Source organism: Dendropsophus ebraccatus, chromosome 11, assembly GCF_027789765.1.
Source record: "Dendropsophus ebraccatus isolate aDenEbr1 chromosome 11, aDenEbr1.pat, whole genome shotgun sequence".
NCBI lineage: Eukaryota > Metazoa > Chordata > Amphibia > Anura > Hylidae > Dendropsophus > Dendropsophus ebraccatus.
Window position 1 is genome coordinate 43,463,365 of NC_091464.1, and position 18,615 is coordinate 43,481,979.

The following is an 18,615-nucleotide window of genomic DNA, read 5'->3' on the forward strand; positions in this document are numbered from 1 at the left end:
TTATGTGCTACGACTTTCTTTTTTTAGAAGCAGAGAATTTCAAAGTTCATAAAATGCAAATTTTTTAAATTTTTCATGATATTTTGATGTTTTTCACAAAAAACACACAAAGTAGTGACCAAATTTTGCCACTAACATAAAGTGCCATATGTCACGAAAAAACAGTCTCAGAATCGCTAGCATACGTTAAAGCATCACTGAGCTATGAGAGCATAAAGTGAGACAGGTCAGATTTTGAAAAATTAGCCTGGTCATTAAGGCCCAAACTAGCTGCAGCACAAAGGGGTTAAAGCATCTACAGTATATGATACGGGAGTAGAGTATTTGATTGAATTTAGGGCTCTACATGTCAGTAATCGTTATCTTTTCGATATCTCAAAGTCATTTTTTTTTAGACTTCAATATTCACCATTACAGGGTCTTTGCAGGAAATTCACCATTACAGAGTCTATGCAGGAAAAAGGTCACAAATGTAGTGAAGGAGCAGCAGTAGTCATTGGATGCCAGTTGAGGTCCAGCAATAGTCATTTGAGGCCAGTACTGGAGCAGCAGTAGTCAACATGGAGGCCAGGCAGAAGCAGCAGTAGCCAACATGGAGGCCAGGCAGGAGCAGCAGTAGCCAACATGGAGGCCAGGCAGGAGCAACAGTAGCCAGCATGGAGGACAGGCAGGAGCAACAGTAGCCAACATAGAGGCCAAGCAGGAGCAACAGTAGTCAACATGGAGGGCAAAAGGAGGCAAGGGCAGGCACACCAGTAGTCAACCTAGATGCCAGTTAAGGCCCAGCAGTAGCCAACATGGAGGCAAGGGCAGGCGCACCAGTAGTCAACCTAGATGCCAGTTAAGGCCCAGCAGTAGCCAACATGGAAGCAAGGGCAGGCACACCAGTAGTCAACCTGGATGCCAGTTAAGGCCCAGCAGTAGCCAACATTGAGGCAAGGGAAGGCGCAGCAGTAGTCAACATGAAGGCAAGGGAAGGCACAGCAGTAGTCAACATAGATGCCAGTTGAGGCCCAGCAGTAGCCAACATGGAGGCAAGGGTAGGCACTCCAGTGGTCAACCTAGATGCCAGTTAAGGCCCAGCAGTAGCCAACATTGAGGTAAGGGCAGGCACATCAGTAGTCAACCTAGATGCCAGTTAAGGCCCAGCAGTAGTCAACATGGATGCCAGTTAAGGCCCAGCAGTAGCAAACATGGAGAAAGGGCAGGCACAGCAGAAGTCAACATGGATGCCAGTTAAGGCACAGCAGTAGCCAACATGGAGGCAAGGGCAGGCACAGCAGTAGTCAAGATGGAGGCCAGTGAGGACCCAGCATTAGCCAATATGGAGGCCAGTGAAGGCCCAGCAGTAGCCAAGATGGAGGCCCGGGCAGGAGTAGTAGTTGTAATGGGGTGACATAAGCAGCAGGAGCAGAATATTGAGGTCCATGGACAGGCGAGTGGTAGCAGGGCAGCAGGAATGGAGGAATGACCAGTAAGGTCTAGTTCACATATAGGTTATAATAGATGCAGAAAAGGTTCTACATCTTGGTGACAACAGCACCAAATCCTACTCTGTGGTATCAGGAGCAGGTGTCACAAAGTCTTTATCTATCCATATGGCGTTCATTTTGATGAAAGTCAGACGTTCCACACTATCACAGGACAATCTGGTTCTCCTGGGACTGACAATATGACGTGCTGTGCAGGAGAGTATGTCCAAGGCAAATTCAGCTAGTTGTGGCCAGACATCTAATTTTCCCACCCAGTAGTCCAGGGGTTCCGGCATGTTAGGTGGCAACGTAGAGTCCAAAAACACCTGGACTTGCTGTATGAGGTATGCGGCGATGTCCTGCTGCTGTGCGGGTGCCCCTGTTACCCCGTCCTATGGCTGCATAAAAGCGTGCATCATGAACATCAGGCTTAGACTGGTGCCACTGCTCATGCCACCCAAGCTGCTAGAGGAGGATATGGAGGAAGCAGAGCTGCTAATGTGGCCCTGGTGGGAATGGCGTTAATGAGAGCGCCGTGTTCCAAAGGCTGCCACTAACTGTGCACCCAGCTCCTATCTATAATAATTCATTTTTTCCTCCCGTTGGTAAGGGTGAATGAATTTACACAGCTTGTTGCGTTACCGTGGGTCCAGTAGCTTGGCCAGCCAGAACTCGTCCCATTGACAAATCCGTTGCAAGCGTGGGTCAGCCCGAAACCATATCAACATGCGCTTAGCCATTTCCACCAGGGAGTGGGAAGGGGTCCCCGCCTCCATCTTCACAGCATACTGCCAATGGGTACTGCCTCCATCCTCCTCATCCTCCTCATAGCCCTGCATATCCTCCTCTGGCCCCCCTCTGGTCTCACAGGAAGGCTCATCTCCTTCTCCTCCACTCGTCTCCCCTGAGCTGGTCCAGCATGTGGAGGGTGGAGTTCCACCGCGTGACTACATTGCAAATGAGACTATGGTTGGGAAGACCATTCCTCTGCTGCAGGTCGAGGAGGATGTGGTGAGAGCGACTTGAATGGCTAAAATGGTTACACAGCTTTCCAGCCATTGACAGCACAGTCTGTAAATGGGATGAAGACTTTAGAAAGTGTGTAACTATAAGGTTTAAAACATGTGCCATACACGGGGACTCCATGATGCCAGGCTGCCTACTGCTAGCAACACAGGGGCCAGCAGCCGAAGAAGGGAGTGAAAACACACTCCCTTCCACAGAGGAGGTCTGACTCTGTGATAGGCCCCCCTGACTACTGCTGCTTCCTGCTGCTCTTGACCACAGCTCTCCCTGGGCCTGCTGTGACCCACTATCACCCCGTTTCTCCCAGGCGAAAAGGTGGTAGCGCTTCATATCGGCAGCCATGGCGCTGGTGCCAGGATGGCAACTCATGCCTCTTTTAATGCTTGTGTCGCACAGGTGACAGATGACCACATAGGTATTCTCCGGGCACTTTTTAAAAAACTGCCACACAGGCGAGATGTAGAGTCTAGTACCGACAGGTTGCGAGGATGGGCGTGTGCTGCCGATACTAGGACCTGCAGTGGAGGAGGTTTCCCCAGTGGTCATCTGCTTGCCCTGGCTATGCTTCCGACTTGTCAGTCGACTACTGCTGCCTGTCTGCGTTTTAGTTGTGGCGGGCCTGCTGACGGATGGATTCCCGGTTGACGAATCCATCAAATAAGTCAAATCCTGCTGTGGATCCCATGTAACATCCGATGTAGCATCATCCTGTTCCAGAATGATGCTATCATCCTCATCAGGCTCCTGCCCAGCCCTCTCTCGTCTACTGCCTACTGCTCTCCTGCCAGGCCTAACAAGGGCCTGCTCTGATATCCGACACAGCTATGCCCTGCACTTGATTGTCCCCTGTCTCTTCCCCCACGTGCTCATCATCATCAAAGAGCAGTTCACTGCTCATAGACGCCAACAGTTTCCTTGCAGGCGGCGGGTAATAAGTTAGCGGGATGTTGCTGAGGATGTCAGATGGAGGACGTGGCGGAATTGCTGCGTGCCCGTGCCAAGTCAGGGTCATGTCCGAGGTACCCACAGATACCTGGCTGGCTGTCTCACTACTCATCCTTGTGGACTTCGAAGTGTGAGCCAGCCACTCCAGGACTGTGGAATTAGACATGTGGACACGACCCTGGTGTGACAAAGGAAGCTTAGGCCTGCCACTGGACCCTCTTCCTGCGCTACTTCCTCTTCTGCCCCTTGAGCCAGAATCTCTGCCCTGCCCTCTGCCTGAAACGCTTTGTGAGGTTTCCTGCTGCCACTGTGCCATGACTTTATATTCAAATTCTGATTGCTACACTTGGTAGATGAAAACAGTATTTTCTGTAATATATAGGACTTGTACACACACACACACACACATATATATATATATATATATATATATATATATATTACTTGTAATATATAGGACAAGTATTGAAGTTCTCTCTCCCTCTCTCTTTCTCTCTCTCTCTCTCTCTCTCTATATATATATATATATATGTATATCACTTTTTTAAGATATAATGCTATACACCTGCACCAGGTATTTTTGTCTCTCAGGATGGGATATACACACTATCAGAAGTACAGTATAGGACTTGTATATCTGTACAGCACGTTTTTGTTCCGTGCACCCTTTGCTGTCCTATGCCTATTCTATCTTTCTTTTGCCCTCTCTATATTTCTCTCTCAATCACTAGATGTTTCTCCTCTCCGCTTTCCTAATCTTTCCTTTCCTTTCCCACAATATCTTCTTAGTAGTCTGTAGTACACAATAGCAGCAGCAGCACCAGCAGCTTACTTCCTCTCTCTCCCTCTCTCTCTCTACACACACTGTGTGGTGCTTTCATGTGTACACTCCTCTTAAAGCAATACCAATGTCACACAGGGGGTGGGCTAGTGCAAGATCCCTGCTGATTGGATGTGTTCCGGGCATCATGGAAAATCACTTTTCCCACCCGGGACACTTCCTGCTTTCTAGAATGGTGGCTGCCATTTTAGAAAGCAAGAAAAAAAAATTGGAGCAGATTTCCAAAAATCCGAATCTGATCGGACTCGGATATTTGGAAAAATCCGAACCGGATCCCATACCAGCCGAACCAGTTCGCTCATCGCTAGTAGCTAGGGAAAAAAAAATTCGGGTATGCACAAAAAACACAGAGACATGTCAAAAGTTTTTTTATTTTGCGACGGCCCCGCACCCTGAACTCCCGCAGTCCCGGGTCCCGCTCGTAGCCTGGGACCATGGCTATTAGCAGGCACAGTCTGATCGCCGTGCCCGCTAATTAAGTAATTGGATGCAGCTGTCAAAATTGACAGCTGCATCCAATTACTTACTGCAGTCCATCCCTGGTGTCTAGTGGGGTTGATCGCCCCCCTCCCCCGGGACGTTTTCCTGGAGTAGCGATCCACATATCCGGCTCGGGCCGGGGTCTCTGCCGTAATGGCACTGATCCCGACTCTGCACTTGATTGCTTCCGGCTGCAACTGAGCATCTCATTGATCTATGCTGTATAACAATACAGCATAGATCTCAATAAGAGATCAGTGTGCTTATACTAGAAGTCTCTCAGATGGGCTTCTACTATAAGTGTAAAAGTAAAAAAAAAAGTGTAATTATTAATAATAAAAAAAACAACCTCCCCTAATAAAAGTTTGTATCAACCCCCTTTCCCCATGTTATAAATAAAAATAAAAAATTAAATAAACATGTTTGTTATCGACGCGTGTGTAATAGCCCGAACTATTAATTTATCATATTCCTGATCTCGCACGGTAAACAGTGTAAGCGCCAAAAAAAAACAAAGTGCAAAATTGAGCATTTTTGGTCACATCAAATCCAGAAAAATTGTAATCAAAAAGTTGCATATGCGCAATCAAGGTACCGATAGAAAGAAAAGATCATGACGCAAAAAATAACACCTCATAGACCAAAGGATAAAAGTGCTATAAGCCTGGGAATAGAGCGATTTTAAGGAACATATATTTGTTAACAATGGTTTGAATTTTTTACAAGCAATCACATAATATAAAAGTTATACATGTTACATATTGGTGCAATCATAACAACTTGAGGAACATATATAACAAGTCAGTTTTACCCCAGGGAGAGCGGCGTAAAGACAAAAACTCTCCAAATAAAAGAAATGCCCTTTTTTTTTTTTTTTTCAATTTCACTACACATTGAATTTTTTTCTGGTTTTGCAGTGTACTTTATAAAACAAATTCAGCCTGTCATTGCAAAGTACAATTAGTGGCGCAAAAAAAAAGGGCTCATGTGGGTCTCTAGGTGAAAAAATGCAACTGCTATGGGGCCTTTAAAGCACAAGGAGGAAAAAATGAAAACAAAAACAAATTTGTTTTGCTGAATATTTGTTGACTGTGCCAGAAATGTATATGAAGTCTTTCTAGGGTTAAAGATAAATATAACTGAAAAAATATTAGCAGCGGATACTTTTAGGCAATTCCTTATTACTTGAATTACAGTTTCCATATCCACAACAAATTGGAATTGAAGTAATGTGCACCCTTATCTATTTCTGTTTTTATTGCAAAAGAAATTTCAGAACTCTGGAAGAAGGTTTGGAGAAGAGGAAAAACATTGCACTGGTAAATGGTGGAGGGATCTTAATTTTCCCTGGTTTGCTCTAATACAGCTCCAACCAACCCATTTTAATGCCTTCTCAGAGTCCCTACTCAGAAGACTTAAAGGGGTAGTGTGGCGCTAAACAATTATTCACTAAATAACACACATTACAAAGTTATACAACTTTGAAATGTATGTTATGTTAGTGAATCGTCCCCTTCCCCGTTTTTTCCCCCACCCGGAAGTGTAGTGCTCTATACATACCTGCTTCTTGCCGACCCCTGTCTGCCATCTTGTGCCAATGATGTAATCTTCGGCCGGACTAACCTCTACGACCGTCCCTAGTGCCGGCCACCCTCTGCCGCGTCATCAGCTGCTCAGCCGCGATTGGCTAAGCACAGTTATGCTCAGCCACGCGTGACTGATTAGCTGATGACGCGGCAGAGGGCGGCCGGCACTAGGGATGGTCGGAGCGTTTCGGCCGTCTATCCGAAGATGACATCATTGGCACAAGATGGCGGACGGGAGTCGGCAAGAAGCAGGTATGTATAGAGCACTACACTTCCGGGTGGGGGGAAACACTGGGAAGGGGGCGATTCACATACAAAACATACATTACAAAGTTGCATAACTTTGTAATGTGTGTTATTTAGTGAATAATTGTTTAGCGCCGCACTACCCCTTTAATAGACTGGCACTGTGCATTGGGTTAGTCTCCTTTAGGAATAATGGAGGTAGGCTGAAAAAAACTCAATTTTGTGCTAACTCCTTTAGAGGGATATGAATGGTAGCTGCTGTAAACCATGGGGATTTTACTATTATATTGCCATGTCTCCCTGCCTTCTCTGGATTTCTAGTTTTCCCCAGAGATCTTACTTATTACCACATTTGTGAAACTACAGGTCTGAATGTGAATTGAAAAGATACACATGGGTCACATGGGAGTTGCTGTTTTTTTTTTTGTTTTTTTAAGGGGTTCCTTACCACAACATTACTGTACAAGTAGGTTTTTGTGTACTTCTGAAATATTGCTATAGTTGGCAAGTGGGTGCGATGACATAATTCACCTGCGTCTTTTTGCCCCTGAGGAGGTAAAAGCCTAAGTTATATGCTAAATGTGCTTTAAAGGGGTTATCCAGCGCTAAAAAAACATGGCCACTTTACCCCCTACTGTTGTCTCCAGTTCAGGTGCAGTTTGCAATTAAGCTCCATTTACTTCAATAGAACTGAGTTTCAAAACCCCACCCAAACTGGAGACAACAGTAGGGGGAAAGTGGCCATGTTTTTGTAGCACTGGATAACCTCTTTAATACATCCCAGCATAAGCCCCGTGGCTAATTTAAAGCTACATTAAATGCATACATGTTATTTTATTTTATTTTTTTTAAACAAGAAGATAAAACACATATAACATTAAAGGAGAACAACAGCAATCCCCCAAAAAATAAAAATGCACAAAAAGCTTTTAGGTGTATGTTTTCCATGTGTCTATACTGCACTTTGCCCCAGATTCAAACTTTTACAAATGATCCTAGTTTTACATCATGGTATCTGCCTGGGAAACTACATCTCCCAGCATGCATTTCATATCAAACCCCCCTGTCTTGTAGTAACTGCCAGCCACTGACCTGATCTGCTTCTGCTTTTGCAGAGTAAACACTCCAACTATCTACCCATTGACTTAAACAGATTAAAGAGACAGATGAAACAATAGTGTCTATTCCCCCCCATACTACTCAGGAGAGGCTGTTGTTTTATTTCCCTTGACCAGGTGATCACTGTGTGATGTCCATTGTGGGTGAGGTTACAGATGAGATGTTTCTGCTTGCCTGATAATGGAAGAGACAGATCATGGGACCTCTGTCCCAGAAGGGAGGAGGAGGATGGAGGAATTGAGACAGATGTGGTGCAGACAATGAACCAATTCATGTAATAGAAATCTATTAGAAACGAGCTTAGGTGGGAATTGAAGAAGAATATATCTTTTTTAACCCGAGTTCTCCTTTAAGATCCATTGACCAGGACACACAAAATGGAAACTATATGTTTCTCTGTACCGCTGAAATGTTGCTGAAACTTATGCCAAGACCCCCCCCCCCCCCCCCCCCGGACTACTTTTAACAACCCGTAAAAAGGGCTCATGTGGGTCTCTAGGTGAAAAAATGCAACTGCTATGGGGCCTTTAAAGCACAAGGAGGAAAAAATGAAAACAAAAACAAATTTGTTTTGCTGAATATTTGTTGACTGTGCCAGAAATGTATATGAAGTCTTTCTAGGGTTAAAGATAAATATAACTGAAAAAATATTAGCAGCGGATACTTTTAGGCAATTCCTTATTACTTGAATTACAGTTTCCATATCCACAACAAATTGGAATTGAAGTAATGTGCACCCTTATCTATTTCTGTTTTTATTGCAAAAGAAATTTCAGAACTCTGGAAGAAGGTTTGGAGAAGAGGAAAAACATTGCACTGGTAAATGGTGGAGGGATCTTAATTTTCCCTGGTTTGCTCTAATACAGCTCCAACCAACCCATTTTAATGCCTTCTCAGAGTCCCTACTCAGAAGACTTAAAGGGGTAGTGTGGCGCTAAACAATTATTCACTAAATAACACACATTACAAAGTTATACAACTTTGAAATGTATGTTATGTTAGTGAATCGTCCCCTTCCCCGTTTTTTCCCCCACCCGGAAGTGTAGTGCTCTATACATACCTGCTTCTTGCCGACCCCTGTCTGCCATCTTGTGCCAATGATGTAATCTTCGGCCGGACTAACCTCTACGACCGTCCCTAGTGCCGGCCACCCTCTGCCGCGTCATCAGCTGCTCAGCCGCGATTGGCTAAGCACAGTTATGCTCAGCCACGCGTGACTGATTAGCTGATGACGCGGCAGAGGGCGGCCGGCACTAGGGATGGTCGGAGCGTTTCGGCCGTCTATCCGAAGATGACATCATTGGCACAAGATGGCGGACGGGAGTCGGCAAGAAGCAGGTATGTATAGAGCACTACACTTCCGGGTGGGGGGAAACACTGGGAAGGGGGCGATTCACATACAAAACATACATTACAAAGTTGCATAACTTTGTAATGTGTGTTATTTAGTGAATAATTGTTTAGCGCCGCACTACCCCTTTAATAGACTGGCACTGTGCATTGGGTTAGTCTCCTTTAGGAATAATGGAGGTAGGCTGAAAAAAACTCAATTTTGTGCTAACTCCTTTAGAGGGATATGAATGGTAGCTGCTGTAAACCATGGGGATTTTACTATTATATTGCCATGTCTCCCTGCCTTCTCTGGATTTCTAGTTTTCCCCAGAGATCTTACTTATTACCACATTTGTGAAACTACAGGTCTGAATGTGAATTGAAAAGATACACATGGGTCACATGGGAGTTGCTGTTTTTTTTTTTGTTTTTTTAAGGGGTTCCTTACCACAACATTACTGTACAAGTAGGTTTTTGTGTACTTCTGAAATATTGCTATAGTTGGCAAGTGGGTGCGATGACATAATTCACCTGCGTCTTTTTGCCCCTGAGGAGGTAAAAGCCTAAGTTATATGCTAAATGTGCTTTAAAGGGGTTATCCAGCGCTAAAAAAACATGGCCACTTTACCCCCTACTGTTGTCTCCAGTTCAGGTGCAGTTTGCAATTAAGCTCCATTTACTTCAATAGAACTGAGTTTCAAAACCCCACCCAAACTGGAGACAACAGTAGGGGGAAAGTGGCCATGTTTTTGTAGCACTGGATAACCTCTTTAATACATCCCAGCATAAGCCCCGTGGCTAATTTAAAGCTACATTAAATGCATACATGTTATTTTATTTTATTTTTTTTAAACAAGAAGATAAAACACATATAACATTAAAGGAGAACAACAGCAATCCCCCAAAAAATAAAAATGCACAAAAAGCTTTTAGGTGTATGTTTTCCATGTGTCTATACTGCACTTTGCCCCAGATTCAAACTTTTACAAATGATCCTAGTTTTACATCATGGTATCTGCCTGGGAAACTACATCTCCCAGCATGCATTTCATATCAAACCCCCCTGTCTTGTAGTAACTGCCAGCCACTGACCTGATCTGCTTCTGCTTTTGCAGAGTAAACACTCCAACTATCTACCCATTGACTTAAACAGATTAAAGAGACAGATGAAACAATAGTGTCTATCCCCCCCCATACTACTCAGGAGAGGCTGTTGTTTTATTTCCCTTGACCAGGTGATCACTGTGTGATGTCCATTGTGGGTGAGGTTACAGATGAGATGTTTCTGCTTGCCTGATAATGGAAGAGACAGATCATGGGACCTCTGTCCCAGAAGGGAGGAGGAGGATGGAGGAATTGAGACAGATGTGGTGCAGACAATGAACCAATTAATGTAATAGAAATCTATTAGAAACAAGCTTAGGTGGGAATTGAAGAAGAATATATCTTTTTTAACCCGAGTTCTCCTTAAGATCCATTGACCAGGACACACAAAATGGAAACTATATGTTTCTCTGTACCGCTGAAATGTTGCTGAAACTTATGCCAAGACACCCCCCCCCCCCCGTACTACTCTTAACAACCCGTACAGGATACTATATATTGGTTACATATACATTATTGATTAATAAGATCTAATTTTATGTTTCTATATAATGTACGAATAGAAAATAATCCATTTTTTTCTGCCTCAGATGAGTAAAGTCAGCCAAGCAGTGCGTGCTTCCCATCAATACATAACAATAACTTGTGAAACTCAGAACACTTGACAAATAATTATTCATCTATTAACATTGCTTGCTTCAGGTCCCTTTATTAGTGAGGTTACAGAATAATACATTAAAATGCTGTACCTCACAAAATGCAGAAATTAATGTGAGGATCTACGCGTTTTAATCAGGGACGGTGGATAATATCTCGTTTTCACTTAATTTGCTCAGCATGTATCTCAATGAAGCTGGAGTTTATGGAAACTGACCGAATTACTGACCCGTACTAATTGCAAAGCTTTTGATTTATTAGTATTAAGAAATGCTAAATGTGGATTCCTTTGGAACTTTTTATCAATGTTTTTTTTTTTTTTTTAATCAGATAAGAGGATATAAATGTTGTTACCAACGTTAATGATTGTATCAACACAATATGTACTTTGAGACTACCATGAATGGATATTTATATAAGAAATAAATGCTGTAGCTATGGAACTATGGCAAGTAGGGATGGTCCGAACGCTCCGAGGTTTGGATTCGTATGAACCCGAACGCTCGGCATCAGATTCCCGCTGTCTGCCCGCTCCGTGGAGCGGGTAGATACAGCGGGGGACCGCCTGGAAAACTGGGATACAGCCTATGGCTATGGCTGTATCCCAGTTTTTCAGGCGGTCCTCCCGCTGGATCCGCCCGCTGTGGAGCGGGCAGACAGCGGGAATCATTACCGAGAGTTCAGGTTTGAACTCGGTTCGGACCATCCCTAATGGCAAGTTATCCATTGCTGACTCAAAATAACGGCTGCTGTTTTGAGTCTAAAATAACAGCCATTGTTTAGCTTACTTTGGCGGGCATCATTGCAATACTTACTGGACCGTGTGCCCATCATTGGGCTCCTGGATGCCGCTGGATGTCATTTTCTTATAGATTTTGTGTAAGTCATCACCCGGCGGAAGAGGGAGGTATATAGCATGCTCAGCCAATCAGTAAATGCAGCGGTGAACTGTCCCAGTCACTGTTTGGCTTAGTGGTGCATCCAGACATCAGTCGCATTGTGTCTTTTAAGGAGTTAAAGATGCAAAATGGCAGCAGAGGTCTTGGAGCGGGACATGGGTCTCTGTATGCTTATCAACGGGGGATGCCTGAGAGAAGGCCATTAGTATATAACACAAGCAAAACCAATTTAACTATTTAATTTATACTAAGCTATAACATTCTTGGACTGTATAAACATTACTACCCACAATGAACACATATGTACATAATCGGTCGCATGTATCAAATAAATAACAATACATGGATTATATTCTTAAACTGTTAAACTGATAGAAGTGGTACACATGCTTAACTACCATATCGTACAACAACTCCTCATCATGGACATACAGTACAAGTCAACCACACTAGTGATTGGTGGGCTATTTCCACTCCAAAATTCCTAAAATCAGTTCAATACATTTCATATATTGCTTTTTTTCTGAATTCAGGATCCTAGTCTTAAAGGTGCTATTTCAATGATAATCTGATTTTTTATTTTTTATTTTCAAAATAGTAATATAGAATTGATGATATGCAGTAATCCCCAAGAGTTACACCAGTAAAGCATAGGTTTAAGTTCAATTTCAGTAACTATATCTATTGCACAAAAGAACTCAATTTTATGCTGTAGATGTTACAGCACAAAAAAGTAATCTCTCTAAGTAAAGAGATGTGTGGATCAGTCCTATTTTCAATTTCTATAAATCTTGGAAAGAATCAATGTAGTCCAATAAGAATTCAGCAAAATTAATTAAAATGGTTTTGGTTGCGTTTTATAAAAGGAAATGCAATACTAGATTGGGATAATTCATTTACTAATTTCACTTTTGCCTCAATGTTATATTGTTTAAAATAAATAAATAATAATTATTATTATTAATAGTATATACCTTGGTTTAAGAGCGTTTTGGTTTAAGAGCTCCCTGTACTGGGTGTACATAGGTGGTCTACAGCCCTGTACTCTGACCCAGGAAGTCTCCCTCACCTTCCAAATCATAGTAGATCCACTTCAAGCTGGGGCTTGCATCAGGGGACAGGACTGTGGAGGAAATCTCTTCATAGCTCTAACCCCTCTCTCCCCAGACAGAGAGTGCTGCATGTATGTGCCCACATCTGCTCTGCTCATTACTTCATGCTCCCTGCAGTCTCTGTCAGCCCTTGTATTTCCCATCCTTTCCATTACTGTACAGTAACTTATAATATCACATATTCTGCTGTTTCTGAATGGTTTTTTTTATTTGTTTTACATGTTATTCAGAATATTAAATCATTTTTGGAGTGTGGAACCAATTGTCTGCATTTCTATGATTTCTTATGGGAAAATTTGCTTTGGTTTAAGAGTGGATTTTGATTTCAAGCATTTTGGATACATTTTAAATATATAAATAATAAGCCTTATGCTATGTTTCGATACTAGTGTAACATTGGGGGACATTTACTAAGGAGTCTACTATTATAGACTATTCTAATGGGGATTGGTGTGTATTTTGTTCCAATATCTTGTGACTTTTTCATTAAAATTTAGCACAGCCATAGTGAATATATCTAAGCAAAAAGTCGCAAAATTGCAAAAATTGCGCAAGCATATTCACCTGGTACTGACCAGACGTAGTCCTGCACCTGTTTGTGCAAATGATAAATTGGGCGCTAATCCTGGATTATATGAACTTTTAGGTGAATACTTAAAACAGGCAGATTTTTTTTTTAATAAAAAAAAGTTGCATCTTGAAAGTATTTACCTGTCAAATACTCGTTCATAAATTCAACTTAGACCAAAAATCCAAAAATGGGTGAAAAATCCAATTATTTACCTAAAAATAGGCGCAAAGCCCTTGATAAATTTGTGTTTTTAAAAATTTTTTAGTAAAAAAAAAAATAAAAAAAATGGCTGTTACTTAAATAACTTAAAAGGCCTTATGTCTTATAAGTGCCATGCTTTAAGGGCATCCTTTTGATTATATTTATTTATTGCTCCAACTTAATAGAGAGTTCCATTTCTAGTCATTAATTAGCACCTATTATGAAAAATAACTTTTGACATGTCATCAGATATGAAATGCAAAAATTGACCAGCACTCCAACACCTCAGTTCACACTATGCAGTTTACAAGCTGCAGTGGCTAGAATATAGACAAAAACAGGAAAGTGCAATAACAGCCTGCAAATGCCACATACTCCCTCCAGTGTACACACGATAAAAACCTGCTCTAAAGATTTTAAAAAGTGAGGTCCTTAGCAAACCATTTGATCAAACAGAATATCATCTGATATGTCAAAAGTTATTGATCAAAGGGGGTCTTACTGTCAAGACCCCCCACTGTGATCAGAATATATAGCCGGAGAGAGAGAGTGGCAGCAGCAGCGCCCCTTCCCCGGCCAGCCACTAATTCTGACAATGTAGCCTCATAGACTTACATTGTTAGCGAAAGCCCAGCTACAATGTAGCGGAGGTGACAAAGTGAAGTCAGAACTCTATAGTCCTGATCCAAACCAATTGTTTGATGTCACCACTGTGATCGAGATGCAGAACCAATTTGGTGCATCAGGTATGAAATACCAATTTGTTTGCCTGAATCAAGAAGGCAATCCAACCTAGCACCCATGTAAATTACTTACAGAACACTGAGCTGAAGTAAAGTATAGTAAAGTAAGTAAAGTATGTACCATCCCAACCATCCATTCAAATAAAAATAAAAAATTATATTGAAACAGACAAAGTACAATAGGGATCCAAGTTTGGTGCAGCAAAACACTGAAAATATTGTAGCCATGATATACAGTAGATTAAAACAGATGGTGACATTGCAAATTCCTCATATGAAGCTACAAATTGCTTCCATCTTTTACCCCTCTAAATTCTTGCAAAATCATTTTGCACATCAAATATTCTTTCCAATGTGAACCTATGAAAAACTGAATGCAATGTTACGTTGTAGCAGTCTGTAGTGAGGGGATCAACCACGGAAAGGGAAAGCCATTGATAAATAGATAAATTGATAAATATAGGTATTTTTATTGTGCTCCGTTTGTCATATTTGTGCTCCGTTTGCATGTATTCTGTCAGGATTCCATTTTTGTGAAAAGAAAAAAAAAATCCTGCATGCAGCTTTTAAAAAAAAAAAAAAAACGGAACACAAACGGAAAGTGCACTTCTGTTGCCTGATGCAAACTGATGCTGACTGAAGCTAACTGATGGACAAAAGTCAGTTTTTTAAAGCCAAAATGCAAACGGACATTTTGCAATCAGTTTGCATTAGTCTACTCATCAGTTTTTTGATTATCCATTCAATTAATATAGACGGATCCGTTAGCAAATAAGAAAAACATTAGTATGAACCCAGCCTTACTTCCTGTGTAAAATGCCTCTTGAGGGGAGCTCATTATAATAGCTCTTCCCACTTCTGGACCTATCCCTTAACTAGTCTTATACACTAAGGAGGCAGTTGGTGTCACTATGGCAAGTCTCTGAGTGTGGTGTGTTGGTAATTACTAATATGACCAGTTTCCAGCAGACCTGCCATATCTAACATCATAAAAATAAACAATTAATTAACCAAACCTTATTGCTTTTAAATAGGGTCCATTATCTAACAAACCTTAGGGAAACCTTAAAGGGGTTATCCAGCGAGACAAAAACATGGCCACTTTCTTCCAGAGACAGCCCCACAGCTTGGGCGGGGGTTTGCTGCTTAGTTCCATTGAAGTGAATGGAGCTTAATTGCAAACCGCACCTGAACTGGAGACAAGAGTCATGCTGTCTCTGAAAGAAAGTGGCCGTGTTTTTGAAGCACTGGATAACCCCTTTAAACCTTAGTACAATGCAACATGATCACATTTTACTTTCTAATATCCAAACTATTAATTTGCAATAACTTCTTTTGGCTCTACTTTACTCTACAGGAAAATTTAAATAATTAAACTGGTATCCTGAGAAACTTCCCCTTAATTCAATGCATGGGGATCAGACAATGTTTAATCCCTAAACATCTGTAAGAATTAAGGAGAATCTATTATCTAGTGCCACTATAATATCATCGGAAGCTAAGGAGTGCCAGCAATTATTAGTGTTGCCAAGTCCTACCGGAGCACGTTTTGCTTCTATTATATCATCCAGCCCGTCTGTCCATGCATATTAATGCAGCTTCAAACTTTTTACTGAATAACTTTCTTATATTCTTATTGTGATGGAATTCTCCATAGAATGGTTGAGAAAAAAAGAATATAAAAAATAATATAAGACAAAATAGAGGAGCCCGAGTGGGGAGCAATAGAAACATTTGCGTCTTAGTTTGTATGACACAGATAACCTTACTCTATACATTCAAATCACTAGCTAAAATATTCTAGTAAAGCAAAACACACCGGCATCAATTTATTATATACTGCAAAACAAAAGCTGCCATACATTCAACCCACTCATATGTATCAATCTTATTTCTATTGTTTATTTTCTTAACAATTGATGACTCTCTCTTTCATGTGTCAGTCTCAGTTTTCTTGGCTTTTGGCTCATGTTTCATTTTTCTTTTCTTTGTTCCATTTGTCGCTTATTGCTGCAGGTAAGAAATCTGATTTTTATTTATTTTGTACTTAAGAACTAAACGTTTCAGGAGAATGTCTGAGATAATTGTTTCAGAAGAGCATAAATATTCACAATCAGCTCCAATGCAGTGATTAAGTACAAACAATTTTATGCTGTTTTTAATTAAAGGACATTTCATCTTCGATTTGTTATCTTACTTGCCTTTTTTTTTTTTTTTTCAAAATTAACAGCTGGAAATTAACACAGATAAGCACAGGACAATTGTGAACATAGCTTAGAAGTCTGTATAAAGCCTATAAAATAAAGCTGCCACTACCCGATGAGATGTGCCATTAATTTTTGTGATGAGCATGGGAATAAAATAATGGGTAACTTATGGATAAATTCAAATCACAATTTATGTGAAATTAAAAAGAATTTTAATATTTCAAGCTTCGATACCTTTAGTAAAGGTTAAAAGGAAACTTTGGGCAGGTTATAGCGCACCGGAGAATAAAGGCAATTTTTTTTACCTTCATCCTCGTCACCATTTTCAGGGACTTTGTAGGGATTTTACATATGTTAATGAAGATCAGTTCAACAATCCCCTCTGGCTGGCCCATCCCTTCTGATGAATATTTATCCAGCTCTCTACAGTGATAAGCACCTGAGTGAGGTCACTGCAGAATGGACCCTAATATTCATTTAAAGGGTTGGGCCAGTCAGAGCAGAGCGGTGCACTAAGGGGAGTTGCCCCACCCTTAGTGCACTAAACCACCTCATTTACATATCTAATAAACTACAAAATTCCCCAAAAATGGCACTGAAGATCAAGGTAAGCAAATTATCTTCATGCTTCTGACAAAAATTTGTGCATAACTAACCCATTTTTTTCAGTGGGACTGTACATCAAAGTTCACAACCCATCAATCCAGATCTACCAATAAATTGATTTAAGATAGCAAGAAGATGATAACTCTAAGACTAAGTTCACACAACGAAAATTTTTATTTAATCACGACCGTTGTTGCAATTTGCAACAAGGGCCGTGATTAATTCAAAATAAACTTGGCATTGAAAATGAATGGAATCCCGGGTGGTGTGTATACGCATAGTGGCCGCATGGAAAACCGACACTTTCCATTGCAAGCAGCCACACTTTCCATTGTGCACTATGGTGAATTGGGATGCGGGCGCACATCCCAATTCACCATAAAGATCATCCAAACAGTACTGCAGTACTGGCCGGGGTGATCTTCACTGATACCGGCTGTGACACTGCCAAGTCACAGAATGGCCGGTGTCATACAGCGTGTGAACCTGGCCTAAAATTGGACAAAATGCTGGTCTTCCAAAAGGGAAAAAAGTAGGGGAAAATGTATTCTTTGTAGATTCTGTGACTGTCACTCTTCGGCTGGGGGATCTGCTGTACTCTGTGTTAATTTGGGCATGCTATGGGTACTCTTAAAGGGCACTCTGATGGCACTGTTAATGAGGCCATTTCTGTAGATTTGTTAAAGAATGGTACAGTTAATGGGCAACCTGACATTGTAAATTTTGGTCTTTGGAAGAGACTAATAAAATTGGGATTCTAAGTAGTGCTGTTAAACAGAGGGTACTCTGGTGGCAAAAAATAAAGCAGCTACTTTATTTATGTCCCACAATCCCCAAAATCAAGGACTAACATCCTTGAAATAAAAGGTGTGACAACACACATGCGGGGAACCCCATTATCAATTTTCTAAGGCATTTCTGAATATTGTCGAGCTTAACTGTTACAAATGTTCAAAAGCCCCATTAAGAGTTATTGAAATGCCAACCACACATATATTGGGTGTGCAATGTTTATTCAGGGGAAACTTTTTTTCTGCATTCTCAAAATAGGAAAGGATCTCAGCAGTTGGACTCTCGTTAATCTGCTAGTAATCCCCTATCCTGTGAATAGCCAAGAACTTTCTGAAATAAGAATAACATCTTAGAGAAGACAAATAAAAAACAATATGCATGGTATTAAAGGGGTATTCTCAACACCTTAAATTTTATAAGTTCATAGAAAATGCAAAAGTAAGCAATTTTGAAAATGCTTTGTATTGTATTTTTGGTCCCTTTATTTCTCCCTGTTGTTGACAGCTCATTGTCAACTACCTCTCTCGTTGGAGGCATGTGTGATTCCAGTGGGAGACACAGCAATGCAGAGCTGATCCAGCTCAGCAATGTTGCATCCTGTCCTAGACCCCCCCCCCCCCCCCGCTGCCTTCTTACTTTGTCCCTTTTAAATAAACACAAAGGCTCAGACGAATAT